Consider the following 5,928-nt stretch of genomic DNA (forward strand, 5'->3'; position numbering starts at 1 on the left):
TATGGGTGGGTAGGTGATATTATGGGATATGATGTGTGGGTAGGTGATATTATGGGATATGATGGGGAGTTAGGTGATATTATGGGATATGATGGGTGGGTAGGTGATATTATGGGATATGGATGGGTGGGTGGGTGATATTATGGGATATGATGGGTGGGTAGGTGATATTATGGGATATGATGGGTGGGTAGGTGATATTATGGGATATGATGGGTGGGTTGGTGATATTATGGGATATGATGGTTGGGTTGGTCATATTATGGGATATGATGGGTGGGTAGGTGATATTATGGGATATGATGGGTGGGTAGGTGATATTATGGGATATGATGGGTGGGTAGGTGATATTATGGGATATGATGTGTGGGTAGGTGATATTATGGGATATGATAGGTGGGTAGGTGATATTATGGGATATGATGGGTGGGTGGGTGATATTATGGGATATGATGGGTGGGTAGGTGATATTATGGGATATGATGTGTGGGTAGGTGATATTATGGATATGATGGGTGAGTCGGTGATATTATGGGATATGATGGGTGGGTTGGTGATGTTATGGGATATGATGGGTGGGTAGGTGATATTATGGGATTTGACGGGTGGGTAGGTGATATTATGGGATATGATGGGTGGGTGGGTGATATTATGGGATATGATGTGTGGGTAGGTGATATTATGGGATATGATGGGTGGGTAGGTGATATTATGGGATATGATGGGTGGCTGGGTGATATTATGGGATATGATGAGTGGGTGGGTGCTATTAAAGGATATGATGGGTGGTTAGGTGATATTATGGGATATGATATGTGGGTGGGTGATATTATGGGATATGATGGGTGGGTAGGTGATATTATGGGATATGTTATGTGGGTGGGTGATATTATGGGATATGATGGGTGGGCAGGTGATATTATGGGATATGATGGGTGGGTAGGTGATATTATGGGATATGATGTGTGGGTTGGTGATATTATGGGATATGATGTGTGGGTAGGTGATATTATGGGATATGATGTGTGGGTAGGTGATATTATGGGATATGATGGGTGGGTAGGTGATATTATGGGATATGATGTGTGGGTAGGTGATATTATGGGATATGATGGGTGGGTAGGTGATATTATGGGATATGATGGGTGGGTAGGTGATATTATGGGATATGATGGGTGGGTAGGTGGTATTATGGGATATGATGGGTGGGTAGGTGATATTATGGGATATGATGGGTGGGTGGGTGATATTATGGGATATGATGGGTGGGTAGGTGATATTATGGGATATGATGGGTGGGTGGGTGATATTATGGGATATGATGGGTGGGTAGGTGATATTATGGGATATGATGGGTGGGTAGGTGATATTATGGGATATGATGGGTGGGTAGGTGATATTATGGGATATGATGTGTGGGTAGGTGATATTATGGGATATGATGGGTGGGTAGGTGATATTATGGGATATGATGGGTGGGCAGGTGATATTATGGGATATGATGGGTGGGTAGGTGATATTATGGGATATGATGGGTGGGTAGGTGATATTATGGGATATGATGGGTGGGTAGGTGATATTATGGGATATGATGGGTGGGTAGGTGATATTATGGGATATGATGTGTGGGTAGGTGATATTATGGGATATGATAGGTGGGTTGGTGATATTATGGGATATGATGGGTGGGTAGGTGATATTATGGGATATGATGGGTTGGTAGGTGATATTATGGGATATGATGGGTGGGTAGGTGATATTATGGGATATGATAGGTGGGTAGGTGATATTATGGGATATGATGGGTGGGTAGGTGATATTATGGGATATGATGGGTGGGTAGGTGATATTATGGGATATGATGGGTGGGCAGGTGATATTATGGGATATGATGGGTGGGTAGGTGATATTATGGGATATGATGGGTGGGTAGGTGATATTATGGGATATGATGGGTGGGTAGGTGATATTATGGGATATGATGGGTGGGTAGGTGATATTATGGGATATGATGGTTGGGCAGGTGATATTATGGGATATGATGGGTGGGTGGGTGATATTATGGGATATGATGGGTGGGTGATATTATGGGATATGATGGGTGGGCAGGTGATATTATGGGATATGATGGGTGGGTGATATTTTGGGATATGATGGGTGGGTAGGTGATATTATGGGATATGATGGGTGGGTGGGTGATATTATGGGATATGATGTGTGGGTAGGTGATATTATGGGATATGATGGGTGGGTGATATTATGGGATATGATGTGTGGGTAGGTGATATTATGGGATATGATGTCTGGGTATGTGATATTATGGGATATGATTGGTGGTTCGGTGATATTATGGGATATGATGTGCGGGTGGTTGATATTATGGGATATGATGGGTGAGTAGGTGATATTATGGGATATGATGGGTGGGTAGGTGATATTATGGGATATCATAGAATCATAGAAGTTACAACATGGAAACAGGCTCTTTGGCCCAACATGTCCATGTCGCCCAGTTTATACCACTAAGCTAGTCCCAATTTCCTGCACTTGGCCCATATCCCTCTATACCCATCTTACCCATGTAACTGTCCAAATGCTTTTTAAAAGACAAAATTGTACCCGCCTCTACTACTGCCTCTGGCAGCTCGTTCCAGACACTCACCACCCTCTGAGTGAAAAAATTGCCCCTCTGGACCCTTTTGTATCTCTCCCCTCTCACCTTAAATCTATGCCCCCTCGTTATGGACTCCCCTACCTTTGGGAAAAGATTTTGACTATCTACCTTATCTATGCCCGTCATTATTTTATAGACTTCTATAAGATCACCCATTAACCTCCTACTCTCCAGGGAAAAAAGTCCCAGTCTGTCTAACCTCTCCCTATAATTCAAACCATCAAGTCCCGGTAGCATCCTAGTAAATCTTTTCTGCACTCTTTCTCGTTTAATAATATCCTTTGTATAATAGGGTGACCAGAACTGTACACAGTATTCCAAGTGTGGCCTTACTAATGTCTTGTAGAACTTCAACAAGACATCCCAACTCCTGCATTCAATGTTCTGACCAATGAAACCAAGCATGCCGAATGCCTTCTTCACCATCCTATCCACCTGTGACTCCACTTTCAAGGAGCTATGAACCTGTACTCCTAGATCTCTTTGTTCTATAACTCTCCCCAACGCCCTACCATTAACGGAGTAGGTCCTGGCCCGATTCGATCTCCCAAAATGCATCACCTCACATTTATCTAAATTAAACTCCATCTGCCATTCATCGGCCCACTGACCCAATTTATATGATCGGTAAGTCGGTGGTGTTATGAGATACGATGGGTTGGTGGGTTATATTATGAAATATGATGTGTGGGTAGGTGGTATTATGGGTTATGATGGGTGGGTAGGTGATATTCTAGGATATGATGGTTGTGTCAGTGATATTATGGGTTACGATGGTTGGGTTTGTTTTATTATGGGATATGTCCCCCTCTCCATTCTCTCTTCTCCTTCTCCCATCCCCTCGGGTTTCCCCTTTTTCCTCTGAGCGTAGATCTCCTAAAATCCCCTCTCCTCCCCTCACTCACCCGGGTACTAACCGTGTCCTGATTTGCCGACAGCGATTTGGGAAGTTTCCTGACTCCGATAACTCGACTGGTGGACCTTGGAGCCTCTCTCAGGTCTGTTGAATAATGCCCAGGATCAAAGTTTGTAATGATTATGGCTACAACATCTCGGTCGACCTGGAATGGTGTGAGGACAACTCTGTCAAGACAAATTTCGACCTCGCTAAGGGTGAAAGTAAAGTCCTGTTCTTTCCCTGGGGAAAATTGACAGTTTCCGGAAGCTACAAAGGGCAGAAGTATTGTACAGAGACATTTGAAAGTGCAAAAATGATCCGGATTTCTGAATCCACTTTCTTGCTCATCTCAAGTATGAAGATTACGACATCCTGAACATCTGGCAGAGAAAGAGTCCATGATCGGCAACTGATGACCCCCCTTCTCCATCCCCACCCCCCTCTCCTAACCCCCTCATCCTCCCTTTGTTTTTCCTCCCCTTTCCCCCTCCCCTCTCCCACACCTTCCCCCTCCCCTTCCGTCTCCCCTTCATTCCCTTCTCCCCTTCCCTTTCCACCTATCCTCTCCTGTCCCCTCTCCACCTCCCCCTCTCCCACACCCTCCCCCTCTCCCGTACCCTCTCCACCTCCCCTCTCCCACACCCTCCCCCTCTCCTGTACCCTCTCCTCCTTCATCCTCTCCCCTTCCCTTTTCCCCTGCCTTCTCCCTCCCCATCCCCCTCCCCTTCCCTCTCCCCCTCCCCTTGCTTTTCCTCCCCGTTCCCCTCCCCATCTCCCAACCCCAACCCCTCCCCTTCCCCCCTCCTCCTCCCCTTTCCCCTCCCCTCCCCTTCACTTTGCCCTCCCCTAACCTCCCCTCACCTTCTCCCCTTCCCCCTATCCCATTCCAAGAATGTCACTTGCCTCCCGAACTCTAATAAAACAGTTGTTGCCTTCAATTGCACTTTGCCTGTTTACTGCCCCCTCCGTTCTGACATGAGGTTTCACTCCAACGGGTCTCCCACAGAATCAAACAATGTTGGGAGGAACAGAGAAACAGAGAATCCTGGAGAAGCTCAGCAGGGCGGGCAGCAACGGTGGGGAAAGAAACAGATTCAATGTTTCAGGTCAAAGACCTGTGAGGTGTCAAATATTTCAAGTTTTTCAGCAAGTACAGAGCCTGAGAAAGGGCGCGGGGTGAGGGGGAAGTAGGGGAGGGCAGAAGGGAGGGTCTGTGATAGTTTGGAGGGCAGGAATGATTAAATAACAAAACGGATGATGGTGCTCCAGGACTTGAGCCCATAATCCAGGCCCACACTCCCCGGTCCCAGTACTGAGGGAGTGCTGCACTGTCGGAGGTAGATGGATATACTCTCGGACTCGAGCCCCATAATCCAGGCCCACACTCCCCGGTCCCAGTACTGAGGGAGTGCTGCACTGTCGGAGGGAGATGGATATACTCTAGGACTTGAGCCCATAATCCAGGCCCACACTCCTTGGTCCCAGTACTGAGGGAGTGCTGCACTGTCGGAGGTAGATGGATATACTCTAGGACTCGAGCCCATAATCCAGGCCCACACGCCCCGGTGCCAGTACTGAGGGAGTGCTGCACTGTCGGAGGTAGATGGATATACTCTAGGACTTGAGCCCATAATCAAGGCCCACACTGCCCGGTATCAGTGCTGAGGGAGTGCTGCACTGTCGGAGCTCGGTGTATATGCTCTGAGGGAGTGCTGCACTCTCGGAGCTCGGTGTATATGCTCTGAGGGAGTGCTGCACTCTCGGAGCTCGGTGTATATGCTCTGAGGGAGTGCTGCACTCTCGGAGCTCGGTGTATATGCTCTGAGGGAGTGCTGCACTCTCGGAGCTCGGTGTATATGCTCTGAGGGAGTGCTGCACTCTCGGAGCTCGGTGTATATGCTCTGAGGGAGTGCTGCACTCTCGGAGCTCGGTGTATATGCTCTGAGGGAGTGCTGCACTCTCGGAGCTCGGTGTATATGCTCTGAGGGAGTGCTGCACTCTCGGAGCTCGGTGTATATGCTCTGAGGGAGTGCTGCACTCTCGGAGCTCGGTGTATATGCTCTGAGGGAGTGCTGCACTCTCGGAGCTCGGTGTATATGCTCTGAGGGAGTGCTGCACTCTCGGAGCTCGGTGTATATGCTCTGAGGGAGTGCTGCACTGTCGGCGTTGCTGTCTTTCGGACGAGACTTTAAATCCGTCTGCCCTTTCGGTGGATGTAATTGATAGCACGACCACTATTGGATCAATAGATGGGGAATTCTCAGGCCAATATTTATCCCTCAACCAACATCAATAAAACAGATGATCTGGACATTTCTCATCACTGTTTGTGGGATTTTGCTGTGCCCAAATTTAA

The 5,928-nt window shown here is 47.6% G+C and overlaps 1 long non-coding RNA gene across 1 annotated transcript in view; it reads left to right on the forward strand.

Moving 5' to 3' along the window:
- The window catches only part of LOC137311966 (uncharacterized), a 5,747-nt gene extending 1,237 nt beyond the window's left edge, over nucleotides 1-4,510 (forward strand). Inside the window, exon 2 of the long non-coding RNA XR_010960636.1 lies at nucleotides 3,613-4,510. This is a non-coding gene — a long non-coding RNA (uncharacterized lncRNA). The remainder of the gene's footprint in view (nucleotides 1-3,612) is intronic.
- The last annotated feature ends 1,418 nt before the right edge of the window (nucleotides 4,511-5,928 follow it).

The sequence above is a fragment of the Heptranchias perlo genome, unplaced genomic scaffold, assembly GCF_035084215.1.
Source record: "Heptranchias perlo isolate sHepPer1 unplaced genomic scaffold, sHepPer1.hap1 HAP1_SCAFFOLD_385, whole genome shotgun sequence".
NCBI lineage: Eukaryota > Metazoa > Chordata > Chondrichthyes > Hexanchiformes > Hexanchidae > Heptranchias > Heptranchias perlo.